Here is a 16,424-nt window from a genome sequence, read left to right as displayed (position 1 = left end):
ATTAAAGCAGAGTTACCAGACATATTTTCTTGGGAATTCTTACTGTCCATATATTTTTTTTAATTAAAATGTCTTCACTTCTTTATCTGAAATATAAAATTAATAACTGGCAAAGAACATGGCATTAGTTAATTTTTTCCCCTCACAAGTGTATACCCCTTCTATGTGAGCAGAAAGAAAATAAGCAATTGGACGGAATGTCTTCTAATCAATTGAGTTGATATTTTAATTTAACACTGGTAATTTTCTTGTAATATTCTTGCAATTACTGGTGTCAGTAACAGGTAGAAACCGCTGCTGGAGCCTGAGAGGTTCAAGTATGCACAGACCATGAATAGTTACAGCGAGCTAACTCCCCTTCTTGCTTTCTATCAGTGAACCATCTCTGGCCTTAACTTGAACAATGGTGGAAGCTGACAGTCTCTTGCATTGCTAATTTGAAAGGAGAGGATAGATTTGTATTTTTAGGAATAAACTTGAAGCAGCTGTCTTGTCTTCTACATGCCTGTGGTTTTTTTGAGAGAAGTGAGCGCTTGCACAGCACTGAAACATGCCAGAAATCCTCAGTGAAAGGAAGGGAACTAGCAGGAGACACAGCACATTGCTTGGCTTGTTCAAATTGCCTTGATTCCTCCTGCTAGTCTTGTGTGTATTCTTTAGCTTATAATTAATTCAGGAACTCATTTCTGGTACTGTATATGTGAGGCTGCATGCAAATTACTTACTATATTTATACCTCAAAAGATTTTGATGTGCTGAAGGCTCTCGTTCTAAGGCTTCCGGTTCTTAGTATGGTATAGAACCAGAACAGTCAGATATTCTTGCAGGATAAATTAGATAATTTCATAAGAATAAATTTGTATTTTAAAGCTTGTATTTATTTAGACAAGTTAAGCATTTTATCCCGAGTATGTCTGGCTTTGCTTGATTCTGTTTCTCAAAGAACGAATAAAGCTTTAATTTGTAACATATTTCAAACAATATGAGTTTCTTAGTTATATGCTCAATATACATATGTTAATTGCTGCTAGTGTTGATTTCTACTAGTACTGTTTTACGAGCTAATTTTGAAAGGAACATCATGCAAAATAGTTCTCATATTCACTGGAAGCAATTTTTAAGTGCTCAAATCCTATGTCTACATACTGAATTGTTCTGTGGAAAATAGAAATTCCATTTAATTTAGAGTTGGCGAATTGTTTTCTCTAAAATTAAACTGTAATTATGTTTTTGGATAGTGAACTGGTTCTTAATTCGTTGGTACTGCTAGAGTATTGCAAATACAAGTAGTTTCCAAAATGAATGGTAGAAGTGGCAAGACAACTAATTTACAGTCAAATAAGCTGTTACTCTGTATTTTTGCAGAGATGACTTTATAGCTTGAAATTTCACACATTCATATGCAACACACTGATTTCACAAAATGAACTGTTTCTCTTCATGTCGTCATCATCAAAAGAATGATGGTCTTAGTGCAGATTTGCCAAGATTTTGCTAATGATCTTTTTAATTGCCTTACAGGACGCTGCTTTGCAAAAGACCATATCTTTCAAATGGCATTTTCCATGGCGTTTCATTTGTTAATTGTTTCCGTGTGCATACTTATAATCCTTAATAGCCATTTCTACAGCAGTCATGTGAATGTGTTGCAAGGAGGGGAAGATGACAGCAAATGTCATCGAAATCACTGCTGCATTAATTTCTTTTTAATCTAAGTTATTCTCAATGTCTGTGGTATATTTAATGTGTATTGGTAAAAGTCCTTGCATAAAATGCAAACCACAAAGTGATGTGGGAAAACTTCTCTTACTTTGAGTCATAAACTGCAAATTCCCAAGGGAACATAAAGTGATAGAAAAAACAGGACCAAGCGGAGGCCCGAGTGGTGTCACCTAATTTTGAAATCAACCCTGCCTTGAGCTGCTGATGACCTGTGAGGCTCTCTTCCACCCTAAATTGTTGTGCCATTCTATAAAAGCTGAATTATGTCCGCTTTTCCCAAGCAATGCAACTGCTGTCCTTATTGCAACTCTACTAATGAAACTGCTTCATAAAACTGTATCAAACTGATTAGTAAGTGAATAGTAATTGTCACCCATCTAGGTGTTAGCACTGGTTAATTAAGTTCTTCAGGAGAAATTTATGTGGAAGGCAGACGTTCTATGTTGTGCATGGTGATTTGGTTTAATAGTGCTAATTTGGGCAAATACGGGACCTGACCCTCTTAGGATAACTTCCACACAATTCTGCATCCTAACAGGCAGGTGCTGTAGACCCAGTATGTAAGGAGGAGTGAAGAAATTTAGAAACGGGGTACATGAATACAAGAAGAGTTGGGGGGCAGGTTTTGGTGCTTTTTTTTCTTTTTTTCCCCATCAAAATAAAGATACAGCAGGAAGTTGTCTGTGTAACTATTTTTAGTCTGTGCCATTTTTACCTTTAGCATCCTTCTTGTAGAAAACAGGCTTATTTTCAAGAGTTTATCCACACTTTTTCAAGAACACCTTCAGAGGCATTTCTAAAAATTGCGGGGTGGTCAATTAAGAATCATTGTGGTAGCTCACCACCAGTGATTTTAAATATCACAGTTATAAACTAGATTTTTTGTTTGTTTGTTCTTGTTTGTTGGTTTTTTAACTTCCCCCCCTCGCAGTGTAGGTGATACCATCACTGTCTCTTTGAATGTATATAGGCAACCTTACCAATGAAGGCTTATAAATTCTGTTGTTGAGAGAAAAGCGAGCTTCAAAGTGGAGAGAAATTTGGATACTGCTATTATTTTAAAGTAGCAAGTTGGTATTTAAGCCTTTTATTTCTACATGAAAAGCTGAATGAAATATGAGAAGAGTTCATGAGCTTTTTTCTGAAACACTATTCTTGCTAAATGGAAGGAAAACATAACTATTTATGATGAGAAAAGGTGATTTTTCAACTGCAATCCTCATCAGTCCAGCACACGAGTGCCCATCTGAACTCAGGTTTCACATATAGCTACAATGAAAGTAAAGCCAGTCTTACTTAGTTTCAGGGGTACATCTCTTATCCCAGTAGTCCCCTCCTTGCCCCAAAATAGACTGGAGTAGTGCACTTGAACATTTTTTCTAGTTCCCTACCTGGAGACTGATTTTTTTTTTTGTTTGCTTGTTTTGCTTTTGGTTTTTTTTTTTGTTTGTTTGTTTTTTTTTTATTTGCCAACAGTGCATGTAGTTTAGGAGATATTTTAAATAAATAATCCTTCAGGCAATGATTGAAGTCTCTTACAGATAAGTCAGTCATGATCAATTGAAAGTCGTCAGATCAAATGTCGACTTAAAGGTGTTCAAGGTAACAGTCAAAGAAAACATTAGCAAGCATATTAAGAGTGCACAAATAGATTTTGCTCATAGATACATTCTTAGAGTTGTAACATGATCAGACTTGAGGCTCTGTCCTACTGCTGTGGGCATGAATTTAAAAGCAAGTCTGTCCCCGAAGGTGGTCATCTTAGCTTTATGTGAATTTTTTTATTACCAATAAAAGTTTGCACCCTTCTAAGTCTGGTGCTAGTCCAAATAGCAGCTGGATTCCAAGTGATTCAGCACTGTAGGCCATGAAAGACTTGCAGAGATAGTTGTGGATCTTTTGTTTCTGTTGTCCCTGCACAACAATGTCAAGCAAGAGGCTTGGGTGGCTAGGATTAATCAATCCCACACACTAAATACATGAGGATGTTGATCAGCGTTAGCTTTTGTGAAGCAGACTTGCCTGAAAATACAGTGTGCACATTCTTACCTGAGCCTGACTGGAAGGCTTTTAATGGTTGTATTCTGATTCTTTGATATAAGATCCATTCTGTGACATCTCAGGGTATTAAGTCTTGTGATTTAAATGAAATTTTAAGTGTAATGGCCAACTCTTCTGGAAAAGTGACTTTCCCAGCTGACTTAAACTGCCACAGAAATGTTGATGTATGTTAGCTGAGGGTGTTTCTCTCATCTCTTAAGCTAACAGGATCTGGTTTTATAGCAGGGGAGAGGAGGATCAGCAAAATATGAATCCTTATGTTCAATACATAAAACATTTTTTATAACTGGACAAAAAAACCTGAACACTTCAAATACTGGGTTCATTAGGTGCCTGCTCACATCTGTGGAAAGTGAATTTTGGGAGTGGTACATTGTAGGTAGCTTATGAGCTTCAGAAGATATGATCGCATTTCAAACAATGCTTATTCTGTGGAATGATTTCCTAAAGCAGAAAATATTTTTCCTATCAGTGGTAGTGGAGACTCTATTTTATGTTCTGAAAGAGGTCTTTTATTTTTAAAATTATTCATAAGCTCACACATGGAATTTCTGCAGTGACAAGGAACAATTGTTTCTATTAACTTTTTCCAGATTAAAATTAAATGCATTAGGAACATTCAAAATGTTCTTTTTTTTCTTCTTTTTTGTTCTTTTTTCACTTTTTTGTTCTCCTCCTTTGCAATGCTGGTTTTGTTTTGCAAGTGGTGTGCTCCTGCTTTGGCTCTTGGCTTTGCTTTACCTCTGGTATGGCTGACTGGGATTGCCTTTGCAGATCCTGCTTGCCTCTACATCTTGCATCTAGTATTAAATTTTTTCTCTCTTCGTTGACAAAGTGTAGAATCATAGAATGTGTGAGGTTGGAAAGGACCTTTGGAGGTCATCTAGTCCAAACCCCCTGCATTAAGCAGGGACTTCTTTACTTGATCAGGTCGCTCAGAGCCCCATGAAGCCTGACCTTGAATATCTCCAGGGATGAGGCCTCTGCTACCTCTCTTGGCAACCTGTTCCAATGATCTACCACCCTCACTGAAGATTTTTTTTTCCTCATATGCAACCTAAATCTCCCCTTTTCTACTTTAAAACTCTTACCCCTCGTCCTAGTGCTGCATATCCTTGTAAACAGCTTTTTCCCCAGCTTTCTTATAGGCACCTTTCAGGTACTGGAAGGCCACTATAAGGTTCCCCAGGAGCCTTTTCTTCTCCAGGCTGAAAAAGCCCAACTCTCTCAGCCTGTCTTGATAGGACAGGTGCTCCATCCCTTTGATCATTTTTATGGCCCTCCTTTCACTCTTAAAAGTTTAGTTAACTTCAGCAACTTTTTCGCTCTCACTCAACATGCACCACTGTTGTTAACTTCCCTACCCTTTGCCAGCCCCCTCTGAAGGCAGATTGAGGGCAGGGAAGGATTTTGAGGTGTGTTTCTGGGGTGGCAGAACCCTATATCCTGCTGTGAAAGTACTCAAGTGCTGGTGGAGTGAGGAAGGGGCCAAACCAGAGTTCAGCTCTGGTTATATTGAGTTTGATCATGTTCAAAGCAAATAAAGAGGGAGGCTATTTTTAATTATTTTTTTTAAATCTGCAGCAATTAACATCCCTCCTCCCTCCACAAAAGCCACAGCTGGTTTTGAGTGATCATGCTTTGTGCAGTCTTGACTTTAGTTAAAACTGCTTGTTTCAGCAACCAGCTAATATGTGTGGAATATAGGTATTACTTAATACCTGATTTTTTTCTTGCTGCGGCAAACCGCCTTTGTAGGTGTGTTGTAAATTTATACATTTCTTACAAATGTTGATGTGTGATCAGTTCATTTGGCAGTGGGCTTGTGGCACTGGCGAATTCACTACTTCTAACCAGGCTATATAGCAAAATTTTCCGGTAATAGTGTAATAAAAAACATACTAGAGCAGGAACGTATTTTTTTCTTTGTGTCTTCAATCATTTCTATAATTCACTTTTATAACCTCCCCGAACAATATCTTGGTTTATAACAGTTTGCCATGTAGTATTTTATAAAGGCTTATATATTTTTTTAAATCTTAACCAAGTAGAAAATAATTTAAAAGCCCTCTGCTACACTACTTCTTGCCTTTCCTTTTCTCTTTTGGATTGCTTTGCCCTTCATCTTCAATCTGTAAATCAGTGTGCTGGCTGTTTCTACCAATTCATTTGTTTTAAGCATCTTTTGTGTTATTTCTATTTCAATCATGTCTGTCTTTTAATTGGTACGGTGCACCGCTGACACTTCAGAAAATAGGTTATCGATATGTGAGGAAGATGCTTTTTCCTCTGTGCTTCTGTTACAGAAGGTCCTTGATATATCAGTGCCCTGCAAAGCCCAGTTTTCATCAGTGGTTTTGGGCATAGCATGTAGGTCACTATACATATAATTCGGTTTAAAACAGAAAAGTATGGATGACTCTTGAATTGGATTTGAGTAATACACTGTAATAAATCAACTTTTAAAAAATGTTCTATATACATTTATGTGTCATATAGGTAAGAAAAAGGATGCCGAGACCTTGTGATATTTGACAAGAAAACTGGACTACATAGGGGTATCTCCAGGATTCTTAGACCAAATGGTTAAGACTGAAGAATCTGAACTGACACTATCCTTGGAATCTCCTTGTCTTATTGAAAACTTGCATTTTAGGTTTTTTAGTTGAAATGATTTTTACAGAATAAGAATTTTATAATTAAGATATTAAACATCACAGGTAGCACTCCTTTGAATTGCTGTATTTACTGATGCCCTCATGATGAGCATCAGTTAGGCAAGGTGGCTCATCTTTAAAAGCAGACAGCTGTATTTTTTGTAGTTCTTGTTTAATTGGAGAACTTTGAAGTCGCTGCTGTTGCTTTTCTCTGCTATCAGTTTCAAAGGAATTTTTTTTTTTCTGAAGGGGTTTTGCATCACAAAATCGTGCAGTACTGCAGGACTGATAGGAAAACTCCCAGGGGTTCTCACAGTATTGTGAATGAATGTACTACTGTAATAACTTACAGAGTGGGGAGAAAGGCAGCAGTGTGTTTCTTTTTTTGTGGAAAATACAGATCTGGAATATATATTAAGGAATAAAGTGGTGGTAAGTCACTGTTTATACTGGTCAGACTGAACAGAGACTGTTACTGTATGGTTGAGAACTATTAAGGGCAAATCCATTCCTCTGAATTAACTTACATTATCATTATTGTCCTCACCTTGGGTGTGTTCCCAAAATACTCTGCTTCCACCAGCAAGAAACATATTCCTATCCTTAAGTCTGCTGTAATCGTGAGTGCAAAATATCTTTCATGTATTGTGACTGGGGAGGTAACCTGTCTTTCTAAAACTCCTTTGAAAAGTTGGTTATTTGATTAAATGAGTAATTCCTTCTCCTTGTTTCAGTGCTGCATGGAAATTCCTTAATTTCCAATGTCGCTGGCTGATGGCTGCCTGATGTGTTGGACTCCTGCCATTTTGCACTTTTCCTTCTCCTTCATTAACTCTTCTTTAAATATCAGATCATGCTTCTTTTTCTGGATAAGTGGAACAATATTCCCCAGAAATAGCCTTGCTTTTAGTGATACTGGGCCCTTGGATCAGTTGCATCTTTTCTTTCTGCCTTTTAATCGATCCCACGCTGCCTCCATTGTGTTGTGCTTCCAGCAGCTCCAAGTGGTGAAGCTTTTAGCTGCCCTTTTGGCCCTCGCTTGCCAGATGGCATTGCAAGGATTCACTGTAGGTGCGCTCAGTGCAGTCTTCCCAGTTTCGATCTAAGTATGACTTACATCGTTAGTTTCTAAAGAGGCATTTGTATTCCAGCCTGAGGTCAATAACGTTCCCCAAATTCTGCAGGGCTTCTCTTCCAGGGTCATCAATCACGGTGGCTAAACGAGGAAAAGGACAGCCAAGAAAACTCTGCTCAGTGGATATTGTGCATAGCAATTATGTCAGGGCAATTGAGACTTAAGAAACATAAAGCCTTAAACAGAAGCTGGTAAAGGGGCAGATGTTTCACATTTCATTAGTAATTCAAAGCTTTACGTTAACTAATTTGTATGTGCTACTTAATCATCTCTCTGTTCTTCTGTCAATACCCATTCTGTTGTCAGGAGACCATGCTTTCTGAAGCTTCTCTCCCTTAGTTCTCAAATTTAGCACATATTTAATATGCTGCACAGTCTATAGAATCCTCATCATGCTAAGACCAAAAATTTGTCTGCTGCTGGGAGAAATGTCAAAATATTTTGAAGTCTGTCAATGTTAAATAGCATTTTTTCCTTTGCTTTAACTATTTAAAATTTTCAGTTGTAATTTATTATGCTTTAGGGCTAGTATTTTACAATTATCACTTAAAGTAGACTGGCAAGTGAGAGTCTTCAGAAAATATTAGAATAACTTTAAAAAGCATAAAACAATGCCTCTTCTAGTAAGTTCATTTTCAATACCGCTACTGTTTGCATTGCAGAGTGGATCTCAAATTGAATTTTTTATTTCAGATTAACTTCTTGCTTCACAAAATACACCTTTTGAAAGCTCATATATTCAGCTAGTACTTTAAGCTTGGTAGTAAATATTTGAAAGGCAAGTAAAATGTAGCATCTGGCATGACTTTTTTGCTGGTTTGTTCCAAAAAGAAAATTTGATAGACTAATACAGTTACTTAAACACATTATAAAAAACTGTAATTTGAAAGGTGGATTTGTTTCTTTTATTAGCTTTAATGTTTCTCATATTATTCCAGTCATTCTGCGCTCTAGAGAATTTCTACAGAGATTTCCAGTAAGAACTTTTCATCTTCCAGTGTGTCTGGCAGCTTCTGTTTCCTTAGGGAGAGATGCTTGCTGGAGGCTGCTCAAAGGGATCACTGTAAAAAAAGCATTTTTTCCATCTGTCGTGGAATTAACGCATCTTCTGTGTGTTCTGATGGCCTGAGTCAGCCCTTTGTCCCTCTTTCTCTGTTAGAAACAATGGGAATTGGTGACTGCTTCAGACGGGACATTTCTGTCTGATTAACTGAACGGAATAGGATTGGGTATGTTTTGGCAATTTAAGTGCCAAAAGTTTTGCATATCTCAGAATGAGGAAACTTAAATTGTGTTATAAGGTATGGTTAAAACTTTATCCAAAACAGGCTGATGCACAGATAAGGGCACCTAAGAAAGTGCAGTGACATTCTCAGGGGAGGAGGAGATTAATAACAGCTTTAAGTTCAGTCTATAGCCATCAATAAAGTAGTATTCTTGGTGCCATATGATATACATTCTATGTGTGCAATGCTTAATTTGGGCTGGTTTTAGCATCCCTAGAGTGTACTTTAAATTATATGGATTTTCAAGGAGACTTTGCTCAACAGCTTCACTAAAGGAAAGATCAAATGGAAAGCTTCTGTTAATAAGACAACCTAAAGCTACAATCTTCCAGCATTCTGCATGTTACTGGCATTAGTTTAATAGGTGCAGATACCCCTATGTGATTTACTAAAATTCTGTCTGTTACTGAAAATAGTCTCATTATCTGGTGCTATGGGGAAAAAGCTGTGACCATAGCAAAGCCTGCTGCAAGTAACTTAGATTTTGTGTTCTTTCATTTCTTTCTTTCATTTATTATGAAACCTTGGGATACGCAGATGTAAGTGCTACTCTTGACAAAATTGCCAAACAGTTGTTAAATAAAAGATGCTGTAGAGGAGAAGGGAAGACTCCCAATTTAAAAATATGAAAAACTTAGAGGAGTGAAAAGTTGTGTGTTCAGAATCCATCTTTGCTGCAAGTGTAATGTTCAGTAGGACCAATAAAGATCTATTGTGACTTTACTAAAATACGCACAAATGTGGTGTTGGTTGTTAGTATTTTTAGACACAACAAAAATAATCTAGAGACCTTCAGAGAGTGTTACGTACAAGTTCTTACAGTGACAACTGAACATTTCAGTGACCACTTATATCAGCTACTGATGCTATTCTCTGTCAGCATATGCCATTTCCCATTGATTGCTCCTGTGCCTTAAAGGATATTTTATTTCTTTTCAGAGTAGCAGAGTACAATTATGGTACAGCTGATTGCAGACAGTTTCTGCATCATGTAATCAATTATTCAATCTCAAATGCTAAAGAATATTTTCCCCACACACGCACACACAAAATGAGCAAAAGTGCTCGATAAGAACCAAGTAGTTTTAAAGATTAAAAGTTCAGCTCGTAGCTTTTGCAGCAAAATGTTTTTGTATTTTTTTTCCATGATCTGTCTGGAAAATTGCACTGTGTCTATCTGTAATTTTAAGGGAGCTTAATTGAACAAATGTATTACAGGTAAAAAATTTTAAAAATAGTTAAATTAGGCTTAATCTCATTAGACTGTGAAATGCCACCAGGATTAACTTCAGCTAAAATAATGTACTTTCACACAGAGACATGAATAATGAAACCAGTAATGGCAAAGTCTCAGGCATGATTGAAAGGATTTTCCATAAACAAGGTGGTAATTTAACCTCAAATAATTTTTTGGGATTTAGCATCTGAAGGGGATGAAGAACTTTGTAAAACCAATTCTTGTTGAAAAGTACGTTGAGCTGGCAAATATCTGCAGTGAGTCAAAGGCAGAAACCAACCACAATATTATTTGGCATGTGACTAGCTCCAGTTGTAATGATTCATATCTATGCAGTGTTCTTCCATATGCAAAATTTCATGGATTAATTGCTATTTTTTAATAAGCAACATGCTCTTTCAATCCATTGTAATACCATACAGATTCTGTAAAGGATTAAAGGGACATCTCTTACAATTTCAAATACTGAAAGTCAGCCAGACAAGTTAGCCCACAGACAATACCCTACAGAGGATGTTCGGTCACTGTTATGAACAGTAGCATAGATGCTATCAATATTTTGTTTATAGGTTGAATGTCTGCCAGCTGAATTTTATTTGTTTACTATCTAACTGTTGGGGGATCTGATCTACTTTTTAAGTCCTTGTGTTGTATACTCACCTTTGATACCTTAAAAACACTGTGTTGCCTTTCTCCAGGGGGGTCTTTTTGGTCATCAGTTTACAATTTCTCAGTTTCTAAAACACAGGGATAAATGAGAAGTTTCTTGTTGCAGTTGTTTCTGAGTTTTTTCCACACAGGAACCCCATTTTTATTAAAGCTGCCCTACTGTGGACTGTGTCTTAGGTGAATCTGTTAAAGGTGAACAGCTTAAGATGATGTTTGGTGTGTCTAAGCATGCACATACTTTGGTCCACATGTATGGACCAAATTTGGAAAGCAGTACCGATTTTGTGTTTGTTTTTGCATTTCTGAATGATTATTTTGTTAGTGTTGCTGTTGTTATTCCCACAGATTTTTGCAGGTGGATATAAATAAAAAAATCTTGGTGGTGATTTAGACAAGGCCAGATGCTTATCTAGGTATCCAGAACATCAGCAGATGGTAACATGGGAAACATGGTGCTCACTGACTGAGGTTTATGCAGCATGGGTGTGATGTTTGGATGTTTTATTTTCACTGTGGCAGGAAACTGCATATCAGCATAACCATCTTTTCCATTCTGAAAAAAGAAAACAACAATCAAAAGGGTCATGTGTGTTCAGTGGGTATTGACTTTTAGCAAATTAACAGTCAGTATAATGTCATGCCATACTTGTGAAAGTATCAAAATATAAATTAAATGCAAGTGGAAATAGCTAAAAAAACTCTCTATAAAATTCCTTGTATTCTAAGGGTCAGGGGATTAAGTGTTTGGGTTTCATGGCGTTTTTTTAGAATGTCATTGTTAAAACACATACCTCTTAATAAATGCCACTCTTGTTCAGTAGCTTTAGCTGGTCTCTTCCCTTGGAGTCCCTTTTTCTTGATAAAAGAAAAGTCTTCTGGACCAGATTTTTTCTTTTACAAGCATTTCACAAGAGTAGCCTCTTCAGACATATCAAAAATGTACCACCCTGAGCCTTCATGAGCATCTTATTCTTTCATCTACTTATTTAATCCAGGTAGTGATCCTTCCATCCACAGATGCTGAAGTACTTTGCATGTGGTGACTGATTGGGTAGCCCAGTTGTTCTTGTCTGATACAGACATATCTTGAGGATCAGAGACTGAGCTGAGATATCACAAAATATCTCAATGAAACAGTGTCAAGCACTGAATGTGAAGCAAATGTCATTCATACTTATGTCTCCTCTCTCTTTCATTTCTTTTCTGCATACCTTCACAAGTGCCTTGTTTAACTTTGCCAAACCGATGTGGCTGGGTGGTGTTGGGGTTTTTTGGATTTCTCTTTTTTTTTGTTTTGTTTTGGAAGAAGTGGAGATATAAATTGGCAGATTAGATCATCTGGTCGACTTTTATTGTGGTACCCTCATCCTCACTGACATTTAGATTAAATTTATAATTATAAATTGTTTTATAAGTGTGTGCTTTGCAGACATTATTGCTTTCTAGCAGAAAAGCTGATATAAACACTGCTTTACTTTTCTTGACAACTGAAAATGGGTTTTTATTTTTACTACTTGAACTAATCTGATATCAGTACAGCTTTTCTCCACTTTTTGTTCTTTTGAGAGATATTGAAACAATAGCTAAAGTATAAAATCTTCTGAATTCCCTAAGTGTGCTTCATAAAATAATGATGGCCCTCTCTTGTTCTGAAAAGGATTCTGGTTCTTACTTCCTTCCCTTTAGCAGTTCACCAATACTGTTATATTAATTAAGAATAAATCCAAACTGATTTTTTAGATGTGCAAGTACTAACATTTCTTTCACTAACTAAATTGCATACTTAATAGGGGAAAAAAAAAAAGGTTTTGAACTTTCATTGAAATCATCAAAGCAGAAACAAGTTACTTTTAAAAAAAAAAGGGTGGTGTGGTGATGGTCATGATTTTTATTTAATGAATGTAGCCTCTTTAGTGGAGACTGACCTTTGTAGGTTTGCTAGGAATCCTCTTGCTCAGACTCAGCTATAGAAAATACAAGTGTTAATTTCCAACTCTTTTTGCAGCAACTGTTTTAAACTCTATTTTATGTAAGCTTGAAGACATGTTTATCATTGTACAAAACTTGAGACATTAGATTTGTTTGAGGAAAAAGGGGCTTGAAGTGTGTGGGTGCTCAAATTAACAAAGGTAATTGTTGCACTACTTCTATTTGGAGCATACTTTCCTGACATTTGTTTGCATGAATTAGGAAGGTAACACCCACATTTTGTGCAAGGCCAGTTTGACAACTTTCCAAAGCGGGAATAATTTCATAACCAGTAAGAGATTATTTGCATGTTCTGAAGCCAAAATAATTTCTGAGGGGTGGTAGTGAGTCTGTCCAGAGAAGATGTGTTTAGTTGCTACAGTTTTCAGGTGTGAATGTTAGCTCAAGTGAGTTCGTCTGGTCTTGAGGGCATAGCATGTAAGGAAAATGTGTTTTCTGCCTTAGCACATAGTAACCATGTCTTGATAGAGAAGAGTTCTCTTGGGTTACTTTAATATAACTGCAGTACTGGCAGTCCAGGCTGAAGTAGAGATGACTGGTGCAAAAAGTCCTGTGCATACAGGACAAGGGGTTAAAGGAAACTCAGTCTTGTGTCACTAACAAAGGCTGCAAGAGCATGAGCTGAACTACTATCAGGGCTCAGGGAAGCCATGTGGAAGCTTAACAGGAGACAAATCTATTGGGAGCCACGCATCACTGGGTCTTCTGCTTGCAGATCACCTTTGCTTCAAATGAGCTTGTCTGCAGATTAAATGAAACTTCATAAATTCCTTTTTTGGCAGAATTAAAAGTCCATTGACCTTGTCAGAGCATGGAATTTCAAACCTACTGCTTAGGCCACCAAACTTTTTTCCCCTTTCAGTGAAAGATGATTGTGTGGTTGCAGGTGACATTGTAGAATGGAGCTTAATGAAGGAGAAGAACTGTCCGAGCTTGGCTTTCCTTTCTCCTTTTCCCTCTGAACAAGGTGATTTTAAATGCCTTTTTGAGTACACTGTGTAATGGAAAAGGCAGCAATTATTCCTTGTCAAATTTATGGTTACTTGATTATTTACATCAGCTGAAAGACGCCAAAATCAATGGGAGCTCTTTTGTGCTAACAGTGGAACTTCATTTTATCCCTGTCAGAGACCTAATTTGCCTCAGCAACTGCTATTGTCAAAGTAGGGCAAAACCTCTCTCCCTGAAGACCTTAGAACAAAATTGCTAACACTGCGTTTCTCTCTGCTGTCCTAGACAGACAGAAAGCAGTCATACAGAGAAAAATTAAGTTTAAAAATCTACTACTCATGAATGATGTCATATTTTCTGGTCCTCCATAAGACAGATCTGTCTCTGCACAAGTATATGGGTTTTAAAGTTAAATTTTTTAACTCTGTTGTCCCTTCTGAGCCCCCTCTTCTGAGCATTGAGTGCTGTGTTGTGTTTCCTTCATGGATCTGTGTCCTACTACTCTGCAGAAGTCAGCTGTACAAGTTAAACATGAGGTGTAAAAGACCTATCTTAAATGTATTCTGCTATTCCTGAGAAAGCTGGTTTGTAGTTTGTTTGGTGAATGTTGTACGGAACTACCACAGCCCGCCAGTTCTGTCAGCAACCGGTGCAGTTTTGAATGAAAGACTGTTTGATGAGGATGTCTGATGGTGTTGCTTATGTACTACTTCATGTTATTTATGCATGTTTTAAAATGACTGTACTACGCCATGTTGTCATAATTTCAGTAGGATCCCGAAAGAGTTCTCAGCTCAGAACTTCAGCTGGAGCCAGTGCAGTGCTTCGCTCCCTGAGGGAGCTGTGAGAGCAGAAAATAATGTCCCCTACCAGAGGGCATTGCACAACCAGTTGCAGGGGAGAGATACCTTTAGCAGGTGCTTGCTTGCAGGAATAGCAGTTTTTGGAAGCCTGGGACAATAGAAAGAAGCATTTGTCATTTACAGTGACTCTTTGGAGCTATAGAATACCATTCTTCAATGGTCTTCCTTTCCTTGTGGGTGGGCTTTCATTTGTGTTTGCTTTAGCTTTAGCTATGTACACACTAGGCTTTGCTGAGATGCTTATTGCCTATAAGGTCCATGGTCCTAAGGGGAGCCACAAGTACTCAATAGCCTTGACAGATGATCTAAGGTTGTTTTTGAACAAATCTACTTCTTTACAGATCTTTTAGCTCTTTGCATACTCTCTTTTTATGTATGGGTGAGACACAAAGAGGAGACACAAAGAGGACCAGGGACGCACAAACATGTGGGTATTGTTTATTCCTTGGAAGTTATTGAGGAGTGTCAGAGAGCAGTTTGGAGTTGGTCTGTGATGACAGACAGCAGCAGTGGGAAATGGCATTAACCTGAAAAGGCTGGTATGTCTGAATATACCTTGCTTGCTTTTCAAGGATGAAATGGCTAGATAGGTAAGGTCATTGTTTTCATCTTGCACTAGTAAGAATATGGTTAATTTGAGGGGTTTTTTGCTGTTGTTTTTCTTAAAGTAACCAGAGAACAGTAATATAGCTCTTAATATGTTGAACAGGTCACTTCCATTAACAGAGTGTATTTCTATTGGTAATTTCAGGACAAGCAAAACGCAATAAGAACATCTTGAGCACAATGCAGATTGTGTATTTGCCTCATTCTTTCTGTTCTGAAGTTTTTATAGCTTGGTTTTACTGAATACAGCAAAGATAGAGGGCTTTTCTTCAGCTGAATAGGATTTGGGTGTTTTTTCTCTGTTTTCTCCTTCCTGGTTCTTCTTCACTTTGAATATTTTACAGTGAGTTACCTTTTGCCACATTGAACCTTTTTCACATCACCACTGAGTGACTGATTAGGCACAAACTTCTCAAGTGGAAACTCTCACACCAGTAGAGACCTGTTCTGGGAATACGAGTGGCTCTGGGCAGCTCAGTTCTCAGCCCATGGTGTGCCACAGCTGGGGGAAAAGCAAGGGACAAGTGCCCCTGCCCTTCACAGTGGATTAGATCAGTATGTTTGAAATGTGTATGCTCACCTTGGGTGATACCTGCCTGGTCTGCTTGCTCTTGTTCTTTGTTGGTCTTCTGTAGGAAGTTCATTTTACTACTTATTTATTCCACACAGGCATGAATATGCAGTGGGTTGTCCCATCCTCACAACTTAACAGAAATTCTTGTTTGGGTATGTTTTTGGTGTCTGTGCTTCCTCTTTGCCCCACGCCAAAGTCTATTGGGACTTTAAACATGCAGAAAAGCCAACAAGATTTGCTGCTGCATGGATGAAATGCTGGCACACCTATAATGGATTGGCATATTTCTTCTTTGGCAGCATGATTGCCAAGTGTTTTGTTTTTTGTTTTTTTTTTTTCTTACTCATACCTACAATTGCGCAGTGTGATCTGAATCCTCACTAAGTGGTAATCTTTCCACAAGTATTCAGTTCCAGCTTTTTTAAAAACACAATATGAATGAATATAAAGCAGTGGGGTTTTTTATAATTCTATTTTCCTCCAATTTACCTGTGTGCTGGCCACAATTTTTCAGTGCCCGACAATATTTGTGAAGCTCCAAAAAGCAAAAGTACATTCAAGAAGTTGCTACCTGATCAAAAATTGTGTGAGCTGTTTCATGTGCTATAAAGTAACCCAGTGCTCTTGTGTCCTTGTGAAGCTTACTCTCACTTTCATCGTACGCTGTTATGTGC

General features: G+C 37.6%; 1 protein-coding gene and 1 long non-coding RNA gene across 2 annotated transcripts in view; one reads left to right on the top strand and one right to left on the bottom strand.

Moving 5' to 3' along the window:
- UTRN (utrophin) overlaps positions 1-16,424 on the top strand; it is a 380,556-nt gene that overhangs the window by 216,791 nt on the left and 147,341 nt on the right. The gene's annotated exons all lie outside the window — the stretch shown is intronic.
- LOC311190451 lies at positions 8,519-11,313 on the bottom strand. The gene is made up of 3 exons (XR_014617213.1): positions 11,228-11,313; positions 10,759-10,835; positions 8,519-8,727 (listed from the first exon to the last, which is right to left on the bottom strand). It is a non-coding gene; the product is annotated as an uncharacterized lncRNA (long non-coding RNA).

Source organism: Gallinula chloropus (assembly GCF_964237585.1).
Source record: "Gallinula chloropus genome assembly, chromosome: 3".
Classification (NCBI taxonomy): domain Eukaryota; kingdom Metazoa; phylum Chordata; class Aves; order Gruiformes; family Rallidae; genus Gallinula; species Gallinula chloropus.
This window is presented reverse-complemented; position numbering and strand designations above follow the sequence as displayed.